General features: G+C 42.0%; 1 protein-coding gene across 2 annotated transcripts in view; it reads right to left on the bottom strand.

The window, feature by feature from the left end:
* Positions 1–11,383, bottom strand: part of IST1 (IST1 factor associated with ESCRT-III) — a 28,577-nt gene extending 17,194 nt beyond the window's left edge. The window contains exon 1 of one of the 2 annotated variants that reach the window (XM_080645289.1): positions 10,845–11,383. The gene's annotated coding sequence lies outside the window, so the exon portion shown is untranslated. The remainder of the gene's footprint in view (positions 1–10,844) is intronic. The other variant, XM_080645290.1, reaches the window with a different exon arrangement.
* Positions 11,384–17,232: the final 5,849 nt, after the last annotated feature.

Genomic DNA, 17,232 nt, shown 5'->3' with positions numbered 1-17,232 from the left:
GTTATAGAATCTATCCATAGTAAATACTTTAAAATAATTATAATTAACTCTAGAATCTCAAATAAATTGTTAAAATATAGATAATATATTAATTATAAAAATCTAAATAGCCCAGGTGAGGGCCTGCTATGCCTTTTATAAATAGAGGAAGAAGGGTGGACGCCCTTCCTGCAGCAGGACAGGTAGACCAGTTCCTGCCAGTAGTCGTTCTTTAAGGACAATTTTTGCATTTGAATACTTGCAGGCTTGCTTCTCAATTTCCCCAGGCAAAGAAAAATCATAGCCGTTTTAAAAGGTCAAGCGGCTAGGCTAGGCCTGTTAATCAAAAGATAAAAACTTGTTTAATAATCTGAGTTTATTTCCTCATAAAAAACCTAGAGGACAGAATTAAAGCTATTAATTGATTAAGAAAATAAGTGTTATTAATCTAGGAACTACTGTTTAATTTGCCAACTTTAAAAGTTCAAAGTGCAAATTAAATTAGGAGAAATATATAGTTATAGTAATTAAATATCTAAAGTATAAAAAATTATTGCCCTAACTGGTTTGGCTCAGTGGATAGAGCATCGGCCTGCGGACTCAAGGGTCCCGGGTTCGATTCTGGTCAAGGGCATGTACCTTGGTTGCAGGCACATCCCCAGTGGGGGGTGTGCAGGAGGCAGCTGATGTTTCTAACTCTCTATCCCTCTACCTTCCTGTCTGTAAAAAATCAATAAAATATATTTTAAAAAAATTATTAAGAAAATAAAATATTATGTTTTCTCTAAAAATAATTAGGAATTTAAAATAAGTTACTTATTAGTCTAATTAAAAAAGAGGATTAATTCTGTGATCCCAACCAAAATTTTTCTATACAAAAACTAGTTTAAAATCTAATATCTTAAAATAATTATAAAAGGTATTATAATCTTTAAATCATATATAGACATGTATATATATATTTGATAGTTTTTTCCATGTTAAAATTTCAAGGCTTTAACAGAGATAATTCTTGGAAAGCTCCAAGGACCCGGAGTAATAAAAGAAATTTATTCTCTCTTCTTAAAGGAAATCTTTTTAAATTTAACAGATCTAATATACTTGAAATTACAAAGAAAGCCTTATCAAATAAAAATTAATAACTATATTTTAAATGTTATAAAGGTTTTAGCCTCTAAGGAGGGCAAAATATTTCTTAAAATTCAATAGCAAAATTTTAAGACGGAATTTAAAGTAACAAAAACCCTCCATTAATAAAAAAAAAAAAGGGGGGGGGGATAGTGGAAGAATATCATGTAAGGAAAAATATCCTGTAAGTGAACTACATCTAGAAAATTTTTACTTTAAAAAATTAATTTTCATTTGTAATGCTAACAGCAAGACACCAATGAAAAACATACATGGTGTCAAAACAGGCCAAAGGAAAATTGTTTGGGCAAAAATAAAAAGGATCCCAAGTAAAATTTATAGAAAAGATTCCTTTATTAACTTTTGGTCGAGAATATGTTTATATATTTTCAGAAAACTACTCCAAGACCATGTGGATTCCTGAAACAGAGAGGAATTGATAGGACTGCTCCAACCACGAAGACAAGAGGAGAAACAGTCCAGAGATAGAAGATGCTGACAACGCCTTGCCATGCTAGCAGTCAGCAGCTGTGCGTCGCTGTAGGTTACCCAGGACCAAACCAGAGAGGGTCGGACCTACATTGCCACCATTTGTCCACCATCCAGATATCAACTATTGTCTGTTTGCTTCCAGTCTGCTTCCGAACCATCGGATCTAGCATCCGATCCCTGCAAACAGGGCTACATGAACTTCGCTTAAAAAACAAAGAAGGGGGATCTGTTGGAGACCAAGTGTAAGCTGACAAGGTCCTTGCACCTGAAGGGACTAGCAAGGCTGTCCCCTACCCACACAGTTTTCCCAGGCTTGTTTGGATGGCAGTTATCAGTAGAATGAGAGCAACCTTTCATAGCTTACCAAGAAGTCTGTAACTATTTACTGAGATTTGCTATACTGAGAATTTGTCCTTCTGCTCTATCTCTCCCTTAGAGATTAAGAGGAACAAAGAATACATTCCTCTTGACAGACCTCCTATTCAGTGTTTTGTGTATAAAAGGCATTACGCAGTTAATAAACTTGCTGCAGTCTCTCGATGACCTGTAGTCCTCCCGATCCCTCTTTCCTGTCTTTCTTTCTTTTCTCAATTCCCACCTCCCTACCTCAGCCCAGTTCAACCTGTCAGGCCGGCCCTGGCAAAGGGCATGTACCTTGGTTGCTTGCACATCCCCAGTAGGAGGTGTGCAGGAGGCAGCTGATTGATGTTTCTCTCTCACCAATGTTTCTGACTCTCTATCCTTCTCCCTTCCTCTCTGCAAAAAATCAATAAAATATATATTTTTTAAAATATATATACTAAAAAATGCAACCGATTTTAAACTGGAACTCTAAAGTGTTCAAATAACCCAAAAATGGCAGGGAAGCAGAAACAGAAATGAAAAAAGGTTCAAACAAGACAATAAAATGATAGGCCTACGTTCAAGTACACTAGTAATCTATAATAACAAAAGGGTAATATGCTAATTAGACCAGATGTCCTTCCAGATGAAGCCAGGGCTGGAGGGAAGCTCAGGTCCCGGGTGCCTGCCAGCGGCCAGAGGGAAGCCCAGGTCCCAGGTGCCAGAGGGAAGCCAGTGCCAGCAGCCAGGGGAAGAAAGGTCTACTCTTGCACAAATTTCGTGCATTGGGCCTCTAGGTATATAAATAATTAAACAGAGCCCTGGCTGGTGTGGCTCAGTTGGTTGGAGCATCATCTCATACACCAAAAGGACTGGTTTGAACCTGCAATATACCATCACTACCCCAGTCGAGGCAAGTATGGGAGCAACAGATCGATGTTACATCAATATGTTTCTTTCTCACTCCCCCCCTGCCCCCCGCTCCCAATCTCTCTAACAACAGCAACAAAATCAATGAACATGTCCTCAAATGAGGATTAAAAAAATAATAATTATGCCCTAGCCGGTTTGGCTCAGTGGATAGAGCATCGGCCTGTGGACTGAAGGGTTCCGGGTTCAATTCTGGTCAAGAGCACATGCCCAGGTTGTGAGCTCAATCCCCAGTGAGGGCCATGTAGGAGGCAGCCAATCAATGATTCTCTCTCATCATTGATGTTTCTCTCTCTCTCTCTTCCTCTCTGAAATCAATAAAAAATATTTTTAAAAATAATTATTATTTTTATGTTCGGTCTCAGTGGTTGAGCCTCAAACCATGAACCAGGAAGTCATGGTTCGATTTCCATAGCACACGCCTGGGTTGCAGGCTCGATCCCCAGTAGGGAGTGTGCAGAAGGCAACGGATTAATGATTCTTTCTCATCAATGATGTGTCTCTCTTCGCCTCTCTCGTCCTCTCTGAAATCAATTTTTTAAAATATTTAAAATAATAACTAAATAGAAATGGTGTAAATACAATTAAAAGACACAGATTGTCAGAATGGCCCCCCCAAATGATGCAACTATACTGTTAACAAAAAACTCACTTCTATATAATAATATAGGTAAGTTAAAAGTATTTTTTAAAAAAAGGTATATCAAGCAAACACTAATGAAAAAAAAATTGAATGTCTGTATCTTTTGACCCTCTCCACCCATTTTGGTACAAGCTTCCAGTTATAAAATAAATAAGTAATGAGGATATAATGTATAGTGACTATAGCTAATACCACATTGTATATTTGAAAGTTGCTAAGAGAGAAAGTCTTAAAAAAAAAATTTGTAACTATGTATGGTGACAGAAATTAACTACATTTACTATGGTGGTCATTTTGCAATATATATAAATATCAAACCATTATGTTGTATACCTGAAACTAATATGTTGTTATATGTTAACTAGAGGCCCAATGCATGAAAATCGTACAAGAGTAGGCCTGCCTTCCCCCGGCTGCTGGCACCAGCTTCCCTCTGGCACCTGGAACCCGGGCTTCCCTCACAGCCCCGGCTTCACCTGGAAGGACATCTGGTCTAATTAGCATATTACGCTTTTATTATTATAGATTATACCTCAATAAAAGAGAAAATTGGAGGGGCTATATTAATGTTAGACAAAGTAGACTTCAGAGCCAGGAAAAAAACAGGAATACAAAGGAACATTTTATTTTTTTGTCCCCAGAAATGTATACACATACATTTTTTGATAGTTCAATTGATGTTTCTTTCTTTTCAGATTTAACCAAGTGGAATAATTATTCAAAATGTGTACACATTTTTTGGGACACCCTGTATAATAAAAAAAAGGGTGAATTCACTAAGAAAATGTAACAATCCTAATAGTGAATGTTATATACATACATGACACAACTTCAAAATACATGAAGAACTGACAGATAGAAATAAACAAATCCCTAATTATAGTTGAAGACTTCAAAGTACCTCCCTCATAATTGATCAAACTAGCAGGCATCAATATCACCAAAGATGTAGAAATGAACACTACGAACAACTAATTATATCTCACTGACATTTATAGAACACTCTACCCAACAGATCAATGCACATGAAACAGTCATGAATATAGACCAGCCGTGAGGGCAAACTACGGCCCGTGGGCCGGATCCAGCCCGTTCAGCTGTTCTATCTGGCCCGCGGAGCCGAAAGAGCAGAGGGTTCTCTTGCTCTCCCCTCCGCTCCTTTACTTTGAATTTATATTAGTTCACACAAACACTCCATCCATGCTTTTGTTCCGGCCCTCCGGTCCAGTTTAAGAATCCATTGTGGCCCTCGAGTCAAAAAGTTTGCCCACCCCTGATATAGACCATATCATGGGTCATAAAACAAACCTTAAATAAGAACCGAACACTACCACCAACTGACTGAATCTGACATTTATAGAATACTCCACCCAACACAGCAATGCACACAGAGCATTCATAAATACAGACTATATCCTGTGTATAAAACAAACCTTAAATTAAATAGAACTAAAGTAACAGTATGTTTTTTAACCATAATACAATTAAACTAGAAATCACTAACAAGAAATGTAACAGAAAATTGCCAAACACCTGAAAATTAAAGAACACAAATAATCTATGGGTCAATGGGGAAGTTGCAAGCAGAAAAATTGTTTTAAAGGTTTGAACTGCAAGAAAATAAAAATTAAGCCCGGTTGGCATGACTCAGTGGTTGAGTGTCCACTTATGAATCAGGAGGTCACATTCTGATCCCAGTGCCAGAGTTGAGGGCTTGATCCCCAGTGTGGGGCATGCAGGAGGCAGCCAACCAATGACTCTTTTTCTATCTATCGTTCCCTTCCTCTCTGAAATCAATAAAAAAATATTTTTAAGAAAGAAAAATATCCTATATAATAAAAGCATAATATGCAAATCAACCCAATGGTGGAGGTTGGCAGGGGGCGGGGCCAGCAAGCAGGTGGCACCAGGCCAGCCAAGGTGCGTGCCAGCAGGCAGAGGGAGGGGACAGCAATGAGGTGGGGGTGGGGCGGCAACCAGTGGCAGGGCGATGGGGGCCAGCACCATCCCCTGATCACCCGCCTAATCGCCTCCCACAGAGGGAGGCCAGTCTGTGGCTTAGGTCCGCTCCCCCTGGGGAGCGGGCCTAAGCCATCAGTTGGACATCCCAAGGGCTCCCAGACTGCGAGAAGGCACAGGCCAGGCTGAGGGACCCCCCTGAGTGCATGAATTTTCGTGCACCAGGCCTCTAGTATATATATAAAACCCTAAGCAACTATTCGACTTTTTGACTGGTAGCTATGATGAGCGCTGACCACCAGGGGGCAGACACTCTGACCAATAGGTTAGCTTGCTGCTGGGGTCCTGCTGCTGGGGACTGGGCGAGATGGGCTGGACACACCCTGAAGCCCTCCCGCGGTCCCTCCCCGGCCCTGATCGTGCACCAGCACACCGGGCCTCTAGTTAAAATATAACATCAAAATTTGCCAGGCCTGTGTTGCTCATTGGTTAAGCATTGACCTATGAATCAGTTCAATTCCTGGTTCAGAGCACATTCCTGGGTTTCCGTCTTGATCCCCCTGGGTTTCTATCTCTCTCATCTCCCTGCCTCTCTGAAATCAATAAAAGTATATTTATATATATAAAACACCAAAATTTGTGAAATCTAGCTAAAGCAGTGCTTGGGGAGAAATTTATAACACTAAATGTTTGTATTAGAAAAGAAGGTCTCAAATTAGTAACCTAAGGTCCACCATAAGGAACCATAAAAAGAGCAAAATTAACCTAATGCAAACAAAATAAAACCAAGGCAAGCCCCAGCCAGTTTTGCTCAGTGGATAGTGTCGGCCCACTGACTGAAGGGTCCCAGGTTTGATTCCAGTCAAGGGCCTGTACCTCAGTTGCAGGCTCGATCCCTGGCCCTGGTCAGGGCATGTGTGGGAAGCAACCAATTGATGTGTCTCTCTCACATCCATGTTTCCTTCTCTCTGTCTCTACCCGTCCCTTCCACTCTCTCCAGAAAAAAAATCAATGGAAAAATATCCTTGGGTGAGGATTAACAACAACAAAAAACAAGGCAAAAACTGATGAAATGGAAGAGAGTAAAAATAGAGAAAAATCAATGAAACCAAAGGCTGTATGTTTGAAAAGATCAAGAATTTTTTGATAAATCTGACAAAAACCCCCACAAACCCACAAATTATCAGTATCCAAAGTAAAAAAGGGATATCACTACAGATCCTACAGGCATTAAAAGGGGACATTATTACCAATTAATATCTATAATTCAACAAAGACAAAAATGACAAACCGCTTAGAAACTCAATTTACCAAAATTCACAAAAAGAAATAAAAAATATAACTTGTCCCATATACATTACAAAAATTGAACCTAAAATTAAGAACAATTCAACAAGAAAATCCAGACCCCCGTAGCTTCTCTATTAAACATTTAGGGAAATTCTGTCAAACATTTTTTTAAATAGCATCAATATTATATGAACTTCATAACTCATAAAGCTGGTATGAAAATTTAAAGAAAATTTGTAAAGAATTTAGAACAGCGGAAACCAGTTTGGCTCAGTGGATAGAGCATCGGCCTGCGGACTGAAGGGTCCCAGGTTCGATTCCGGTCAAGGGCACGTACCTTGGTTGAGGGCACATCCCCAGTAGGAGGTGTGCAGGAGGCAGCTGACTGATGTTTCTCTCTCATCGATGTTTCTAACTCTCTGTCCCTCTCCCTTCCTCTCTGTAAAATATCAATAAAATATATTTTTTTTTAAAAAAGAATTTAGAACAGTGCCTGGTACATAGGAAGTGTTATATGTACACAAGCACTATTTCATTTCTATTCAATCAACAGACCCATATTCAAAGGAAAGGTCTTGCTCATCATCTAAAGATTAGCTGATAAATGCACTTTTATGTGTTTTAGGCTAAATAAAATGTTGTAGGTATGCTTTGCATCCTTCCCCCTACTTTAACTTTTTCAACCACACTGGAGGACTTCAACTGTATACAATCAGTGTTCCTGTATAGCCTATAAACAATCACTATAGGTTTCATTGTTATTCCCACACTGCCTACCACAGTACTTAGTACAAAGCTGTCACTCATTTATTATGTTAATTAGTAGGAAGTTTAATTTAAAATAACTTTTTAAAAATTCCACTAACTTACATGATCTAGTTTTTACAAAGTTGTAATCATGGGCTCTGAGCATCACCGAATCCTTTTACCACTTAATATGACATCTGTTACAGTCTTTAAAACCTATTGATGACTGCCTATATTCCACTGCGTAATCATTTTTAATTAATTCCTCAACCTTTTGATGTTTGTCATAAAATGCTGAAATTAGTTTTCATGTGCTTACTACTTTTCCTGTATTTTAATTTTTTATTAGACTATACTGTTTTCCAGTTTCATTTTTAAATCAGAATAGGCTACATGTAATTGAGAGTGATTTTAAAAGAATGAGAGCTTAAATTAAGTAGACTAGAGTTGGGGATTCTGGAGTTCCTGATCATTTAGAAGGCAGAGCCACAGGAAGACAGGAATTAAAACAAATAACTTGGGCAAATCAGTAACACAACTTTAAAAAAGAGAGGGCTTAAACCAGGTGCCTTTAAAATGTAATACTAACATTGATGCTTCAAAACACTTTTATCCTCCTATCTAATAAAGAGAGAATATGCTAACTGACCATCACTCCGTCACAAAGATGTCTGCACCCACAACTGAGGCCAAGTTCCCATAAGGAGCCTTAACGGGCAATCAGCAGGGACCTGAGGCTACGCCCTCCCCAGACCCCGTGGGGTTTGACAGGGGACCTCAGGCAGCATCCCCCACCCAGTGCCAGACAAGGGGACCTGAGGCCATGCCCCCCGTCCAGCGGGGCTTGACTGGGGACCTCAAGGTGCGCTTCCCGTCCTGGTGCTGGGCTAGGGGACCTCAGGCTGCTCCCCCCGCCCCAGCGCCAGGCCGGGGGACCTCAGGCTGTGCCCCCCACCAGGTGGGGCTTGACAGGGGACTTCAGGCCACGCCCCCCACCCTGGCACCAGGCTGGGGGACCTCAGACCGCACCCCCCACCCAGTGGGGCTTGACATGGGACCTCAAGGTGCACCCCCAGTGCTGGGTCAGGGGAACTCAGGCCGCACCCCCCCCACCAGGTGGGGCTTGACAGGGGACTTCAGGCCGCACCCCTCACCCCAGCACCAGGCCGGGGGACCTCAGACCACACCCTGCGCCTGGCGGGGCTTGATGGGGGACCTCAGGCCGCGCCCCCCGCCCCAGCACCGGGCCAGGTGACCTGAGGCTGCGCCCCCCCACCCAGCGGGGCTTGACAGGGGACCTCAAGGTGCACCCCCAGTGCTGGGTTGGGGGAACTCAGGCCGAGCCCCCAGCTCAGCAGGGCTTGATGGCAGACCTGAGGCTGCGCCCCCCCCTCCCGGTGCTGGGCCGGGGGACCTGAGGCTGCACCCCCCCGCCTGGCGGGGCTTGATGGGGGACCTCAGGCCATGACCCCCACCCAGCGGGGCCTGATGGGGGACCTCAAGGCACATCCCCCGCCCCGGTCTGGGCTGGGGGACCTCAGGCCATGCCCCCCATCCTGGCGCCAGGCCAGGGGACCTGAGGCTACGCCCCCTGCCTGGCAGGGCTTGACAAGGGTGGGACTGGCCAGGTCTGAATCTAGCCCAATGCGGGGTGGGGGCCGGCCAGGTCTGGGTCTCATGCGAGGCGCATGTGGGTGGGCGGGGACTTGACTCTGGGTCCCATGGTGCACCCCAGACTCTGACAGGAGGAAGGTTTTTATATACATTTTACTAATTTTCTTTCATCTCTGACACTTCTATTATAGAGAAAGGGCAAACAGCAATATTAAATTATTTCCTCTAATTAACCCCCTTTTAATGTGCACGAATTTCATGCACCAGGCCACTAGTTAGTTTATTAAATACTTAACAGTATTTATAAATGAAACAAGATTGGCCCTTTTAGGGGAACTAACTCAGAAATGAAATAGAGCTCTAGTGTCTGGGAAATGTTGGACTCATGGTTTAACCTTCGGTGATTATTTACCTCTCTGCAGCCTCAGGCTTGGCTGACTCCCCAGAAAGCCAGAATGCCGCCCAAATGTCAGGACCCAGGAATAAGGCTAATGAATGTACAGAGTGGGGAAAACTGCCTGAGATTATCTGTTAACTTAGAAATGCACTGTTCTTTCTGGTGGTCTATGTGACTTACCCACCATTTGCTTTTACTATTAAACCCCTACAAAAAAGAAACCCTGTCCCGGGAGGGTGTGGATTTCTTCCCCAGCAGCCACCACTGGGAACAAACAGCTGCTCTGCCCAAGCAGTAAGTTTCTCCTATGAAAGCTCTTAGGAATTTGAATACGCCCCTATGGGTCATTTCTTCGGAATCAATCCTGAATGTGGACTTTTGGGGCTTTCCCGCAACAGCCCAACATTGGTTGTTGTTGAAGCTGGATGAGGGAATTCATTATACTCTTTACTTCTGTCTGTTTTAAATTTTCGCAATACTAAGTTAAAAATAAATACGTAAGCGTAACAGAAAAAATACAATTCCCAATAGGAGTTAAGACCAGCTCTTAATGTTAATTTTACTGCTACAGAGAGTGAAAATGGCTCTCCTGTGTCTTTCCTATTACCTAATTATTAAACAGACGCTCTCTCTCCCGTTCCCTGGGAAAGTTTATGCTGGTCGAGTTTAGCACCCGGAAGAGGAGCGCTAAAAACACAAAGAGGCGAGGGGCCAGGACAGGGCCACGGGTTCCTCACAAGGTCTCTCATCACCCGGGCAGGGCTCTGGGATCGGGGGCCGCGACCGCTGCTTTCTTCAGCTAAAGAAAAAGTCAATTTCCTCCAGCCAAAGGGGCCCCCACTCCGGGCCGCCCAGAACCAGTCCAGGAGGCCGCCGGGCTCGAGGCGGACAGACCCTCGCGTACACTGGAGACACAACCTTCCCGAGGTCTTTCCGAGCCAGAGGACATGGGGTAGGGACGCCGCTTTCGGTGCCTGAAAGCGCAGACCGAGCCCTTTCACCGACGGGCACCGGAGCCCAGGCCGCGGCGTTTCCGCCCCAGGGGAGAGACGCCTCGGGACAGAAAGGGACAACTAGAAAGTTTGGCGGCTTCAAGTATCCCGGACCGGAGATCCAAGCAGCTCGCGACCCTGTCACGCCCCCGGCCCCGCGCCGCAGCCTCTCGGGCCTGACCTCCGGCCTGACCCCCACATCCACTACCCTTTCCTTTCTCCTCACCAGCCACGTCAAGGCCCTTTGAACCCCGGGCTGGGGACTTCTAAATCCCGGCCGCAGTGCCAGGAGGAAAACAAAGACCCTTGGCGCAGAGGGTGCCAGACTCACCGGACCGAAACCAAGCGTGAACACTGCAGAGACGGACTCCGGAATCGAGGTCCAGCATCCAAAATGGCGGCTCCCTCGGCCTCAGCACAGCCAACGCGGCGGAAGGATCCGTGGGCCGAGCTGACGCGCTCTCCCTCCCAGCGATTGGCTGTGCGACCGCGCTCCCGGGATCTCGGCCCGAGAACATCGGGACTCCCTGCCCGACTCCCTTAGGAACCGGCGCGGCCGGGGACTACTTCCCGCAGCGGAGGCTGCGGTGTGGTGCGTCCCGTCACGCCCCCTGAGTACGGACCTGAGTCACCTGCGGGGCGCGCCGAGGGTTTCGCAGGTCTCGCCCCGTGCGCCGCGGAGCTGGCCATGGGATTCGCGGCCCGCATTGTTCCGGGTGGTTCCGCTCCCTGGAAAAACCGGCTCAGTCCCGCCCTTCACCCACCGGCGTTACTCCGTGATGTTTGCTCCCTTCTTTCGCTCCACTCCTCTCACTCTGAGGGCGGTTCTTCATTCGAGTGGAATAACCGAGCCGATTTCGACCCTTCACCTGTTTATCCGGCCCGTCACCCTCCCGGGGCGCCCACCGCCTCTCCGTTTACGCACTGATACCCCTGCCCCGCTTTTAAACCAGATCTGAATGCTCTTTCAACCAGAACCTCTACCGTCTGTATTATTTCGGTGGTATATTTCCTTAGCACCACATACTCGGGGAATTTACCTTATCTCTGGATTCAGAGGAAACTTTTTCATTTAGTTTATTTTGTTTTCAACTTTAAAAACTATTCTTTTTCGATTTAGCGTTGGAAGGGGCTTGCTGGACTCCAGGCTTCGGGAAGGAGGCATCCTGCTCCCTGCTGTAGAGGCTGCCTCTACCGACACCAAAATTGTGGTTCGCTAAATTGCGATGCGGTCATGTGATAGGAGTGAAACTATGCGTTACCGTGTGAGGTTTACATGAATTTAGAAATAATTGCCTTTATAACACTAAAAGTATTTCTAAACAAAACCAGGTTCCAGAAACTGAAAATTCATGGTATTTGGTTCCTTTTAAATGTGTGTGTGGGGGGGGGAGGGTGTGCAATAAATGCATGCATATATACATTAAGCCGTCTGCAGTAAGATAATGGCATTAAAAAAATAAAAGTGAGGGCGAACTGCTCGAATTTAGAGACATAGAGACATAGCAACCAAATGTAATGTGTATGGATCCTGTTAGATATGGATTCAAACTAAAAGGTATTTTTGAGACAATTGGTGTAATGGTTATAATGTAGTTGAGATGCATCGTGAACTATGTAGAAGTGACGGGTCATGGTGTCTGCAACTTACTTCCAAATACTTAAGAAAACAAAGTGTGTGTACATGTGTGTTTACATGTATGTGTACGTATACTAGGCTATATATATCTACATGGGAAATGATAGTTCTGGGAGAAAACTATCATTTCCCATGTAGATATATATGGTCAAGTAGTCCCAGAAACTACTTGACTAAGCCGATGTCCCAACAATAACTATATTCTGATTCTATTCCTCATTTAATTTAAAAGAATAAAAGGGACTGAATTCAATACCTTCATTTTGGTTTTTAAAAGTATAAATATGTTTATTGTTTTTACTAATTTAGGGTACAATAAAATGAGAGACCTATGTAACACTTTCCATGCCATTATTACTTTTTTGGAGTATATATTATTCCAAACTTACAAATTGCTGTATTGGTGGTATTTAAGTTATTTCCAATATTTTGCCTCTAAAAGCAATGCTGCAATGACTAGATAATTTGTCTGCATGGATTGTACTTATTGAGTAAATTCCCAGAAGCAGAAGTACTGGGTCAAAGGGTAGGCATATTTTTAATGTTAAGAGATAATGCCAAGTCACCCTTCAAAGAGGAAGTATCAGTTTACACCACTACCACCAATGTATGAGAGTTCCTATTTTTCCATGCCCTCAGTTGCACATTGTGTTTAGATGACTTTTGGAATCCTTGACATTACTGCCACTTTGTTCAAACAATGAAAGTAAAGATGAGTGAAAAGTGTCTTTGAGCACTGTCTTGCTAGAAATGACATGATTCATTTAGAAAAATTTCTTCCTGCTCAGCAGTGGCTTGGATTCAGCAATCATCACCTGTGTCCTGCCCTTTCTAATTATTTAGATTCTATAATACATCAATGTGAATTCAAAACAGTATCTCTGTCCCCAGCTGAACAGACCAGTTTTATTCAGATGCTAAACATATGCCCCCAAAAAACAAAACAAACAAAACAAACAAAAAACTGACTCACACTGTTTCACTTGAAAGTCCTGTTTTGCTTTAGAGTAAGAAGTTAACACACAACATTCCTTTGTTTAACTAACCAGTGACACTTTTTTGTGAACATTATTATAACTAGTGGCTGAAACTAACTAAAACCTGCGTGAACCCAGAAAAATAAGAGTCCATAACAGGTCTGCAGACAAAATCAGGCCTGTTTTTGTACAGCCCCTCCAACTAAGCATGATTTTTACATGTTAAAGGGTTGCAAAAGAAAAGGGAGGGTGGGATGGGATATGTGACAAAACCCTATGTTGCCCACAAAGTCTTAAAATATTTACTGTCTGGCACTTTACAGAAAGCATTTGCTGACTCCTGAAATAGAAGAAAGTATTACACATTGTGTAAGAGAGAAGGGAAAGATGATGGGCAAAGAGTAATTTGCCTTTTTTTTTTTTTTTTAAGTACTAACATTTAGAAAGGGGAAAGTCTCAGAGAGCTTTTAGGCTAAAGAATATAAAACGTAATAGGAACCGCTCTAGACATCTATCTTCCTAAGACCTAAAAAAAAAAAAATCAAGAGCATTTTTTACAGTAGCTATGGAATGATTCTTCAGATAACATTACTAATTAGGGCCATACACAAATATTAACTATCTCTGCCATTTTGCTGTTTACATGGTACTTACAAACATCACCTTAATTTGAGGCTCACACATCCCTATGAAGCAGATGTAGATCAGAAATGATTTTTAGTTATTATAGGAGGAAAGTGGAGCTGAGAGCTGTAAAGTCACCAAGGTCAACAGTATAAATTCCAGGATCTAATCTTGAACCCAGATCTTGAGACTTGATTGACAGCATATATTTTCCATATATCCATATTTCCACAATAATTTGCCTCCTGGTTTTCCCTTCAATTTGTGTATATTGAGTTTCTCAACAAATGAAAAGAAAGACACATTAAATCAATTATTCTTTTTTAAAAATATTTTTTTATTGATTTCAGAGAGGATGGGAGAGAGAGAGAGAGAAACATCAATGATGAGATAAAATTCATTGATTGGCAGCCTCCTGCTCACCCCACACTGGGGATTGAGCCTGAAACCTGGGCATGTGCCCATAACCTGAATTGAACCGGGAACCCTTCAGTTTGCAGGCCAACGCTCTATCCACGGAGTAAAACGGCTAGGGCTAAATCAGTTATTCTGATTTGGGTTCACATATTGGGGGGTTTTTTTTTAAAATATATTTTATTGATATTTTACAGAGAGGAAGGGAGAGGGATAGAGAGTTAGAAACATCGATGAGAGAGAAACATCGATCAGCTGCCTCTGCACACCTCCTACTGGAGATGTGCCCGCAACCAAGGTACATGCCCTTGACCGGAATCGAACCCGGGACCCTTCAGTCCGCAGGCCGACGCTCTATCCACTGAGCAAAACCGGTTTTGGCACACATATTGGGGTTTTAATGTCACTTTGTTTCATGATATTTATCATTGTAATCATCTTAGAAAACTTTATTTTTCCTTAAATGAATTCAAAGGAATGAAAACATAATTCTAAATTTTAAATATAAACTCCAAAGTGTATCTCCTTAAAATATGAGGTTCTTATCAAGACTGTATGACAAAAACAAACAAACCCGTGCCACCCAATGAAAGATAGCTTCTGTCCAAAAATAAACATATAAACAAAAAGACTACGATACTGGCATGACAGACATATAGATAAATGGAATAAAATTGGAAGTCCAGAAATAAACCCCATACATTTGTGGCCAATTGATATTTCAACAAGGATAACAAGATAATTCAATGGGGGGAAGAGTAGACTGTTCAACAAATAGTGCTGGTAAAACTAGATATCGACGTGCAAGAATAAAGTTGTACCATATTTCCTCACACTTATACAAAGTTAATTCAAAATGGACCTGAGAAGAAACAGTAGATGTAAATCTTCATGACTATTTCTTAGAAATGACACCTAAATCACAAGCAACCAAAAAATATATAAATTGAATTTCATATAAATACAAGACGTTGGTGCTTCCAAGGAGACTCTCAAGAAAGAAAAAAGACAGCCTACAGAATAGAAGAAAATTTTTGCAAACATATCCTATAACATATCCTATATATTTTTAGTATATTCACAACATACTAAACATTACCAGTATCGAATATCCCAAATATAAAAAAAAACAACTCTTATAAAACAACAATAAAAAGACAACCCAATTTTAAAAGGGGCATAGAATTTGTATAGACATTCTCCAAATGGTCAAAAGCACATGAGATGTTCAACATCGTTAGTTATCAGGGAAATGCAAATCAAAACTGAGATATCACTTCACACCCACTATGATGGCTATAATGAAAAAGACAAACAATAACAAGTGTAACCCAGGATATGGAGAAATTGGACCTCACGTATATTGTTGGTAGGTATATAAAATGATGCAGGCACTTGGGAAAACAGTTTGGCAATTCCTTAAAAGGTCAAACATAGAGTTACCCTATGATCCAAAAATTTCACTCCTGAGAAAATTAAAAACGTATGTTCACATAAAAATTATACACAAATCTTCACAACAATATTATTCAGAATAGTCAAAAAGTAGAAACAACATAAATATCCATCAACTGATGAATGGAAGTAACATGTGGTACTGTATATCCATACAATGGAACGCTATTATTTGGCCATAGAAAGGGATGAGATACGGACACTATGAGATACTATAACATGGATGATTCTCAAAAACATTATGCTAAGTGAAAGGAGCCAGACTCAAAAGGCCCCATATTGGATGATTCCATTTATGTGAAATGTCCAGAATAGGCAAATCCATAGAGACAGAAACTAGATTAAAGGATGCCAGGGGTTGGGGTTGGGGGAGGGAGGAAGAATTGGAGAGTAACTGTTAATGTCTATGGAGTTTCTTTTTTTTTCTTTTTTCTTTTTTTTTTTTTATATATTTTATTGATATTTTACAGAGAGGAAGGAAGAGGGACAGAGAGTTAGAAACATCGATGAGAGAGAAACAGCGATCCGCTGCCTCCTGCACACCCCCCACTGGGGATGTGCCCGCAACCAAGGCACATGCCCTTGACTGGAATCGAACCTGGGACCCTTCAGTCCACAGGCTGACGCTATTATCCACTGAGCCAAACCAGTCAGGGCTATGGAGTTTCTTTTTGAGGTGATTAAAACATTTTAAAATTAGATACTGGTAATGTTTAGTATGTTGTGAATATACTAAAAACCACTGGATTCTATACACTTTAAGCCCAGCTGGTGTGTTTCAGTGGTTGAGCATTGACCTATGAACCAGGAGGTCACGGTTCAATTCCTGGTCAGGGCACATGCCCGGGTTGTGGGCTCAATCCCCAGTGTGGGGTGTGCAGGAGGCAGCCGATCAATGAAGTCCTTTAAGTTATCCTACCAATACTATTGTAACGTAAAGCCCTAACAAGGTCATTGTAGAAGCCAATAAATATAAAACAGATTAGGAAAATATTTAAAGGGAAAGTTAATATAAAGTGGCAAAATAATAGCATAACTATCTGAGTAGATTTGGAAAGTAAAATAAAAAAATCCATGATTAATGAAAGTCTTTAGGTACAGAACAAGTGTAGATGAGAGTAGAAGAAAAATAAATTAATTCCTTTTTTTATAATTTCCCTTATTTCATTGTAACCCTGAATCACAACACCGGAGGCATTTCTAGAGCACAGGAAGGTTATTAAAGTAGCATTATTATGATCCCATTTTATTTGCAACTCAAGGAGATAGAACAAGCTGCCCAGCTTTACGCGATAACTTAATGATGAAGCCAAGACATTTCATTGGAGGCTTCCTCGTAATGATTTACCTGCTAGCTACTTTCATGTTGAAAATATCAACTGCCCGGCCGGGCGTGGCTCAGTGATTGAGCATCGACCTATGAACTAGTAGATTGTGATTAGATTCCTGCTCAGAGCAAGTGCCCAGGTTGCAGGCTCGGTTTGGGGCAGGGGGGCGTGCAGGAGGCAGCCAATCAATTATTCTCTCTCATCATTAATGTTTCTCTCTCCCTTTCTCCCTCTCTCCCTTCCTTTCTGAAATCAATAAAAAATATATTTTAAAAAAGAAAA

Source organism: Plecotus auritus (genome assembly GCF_963455305.1).
Source record: "Plecotus auritus genome assembly, chromosome: 10".
NCBI classification, from domain to species: domain Eukaryota; kingdom Metazoa; phylum Chordata; class Mammalia; order Chiroptera; family Vespertilionidae; genus Plecotus; species Plecotus auritus.
The sequence above is the reverse complement of the archived record's forward strand: the minus strand, read 5'-3'. Positions and strand labels throughout refer to the sequence as shown.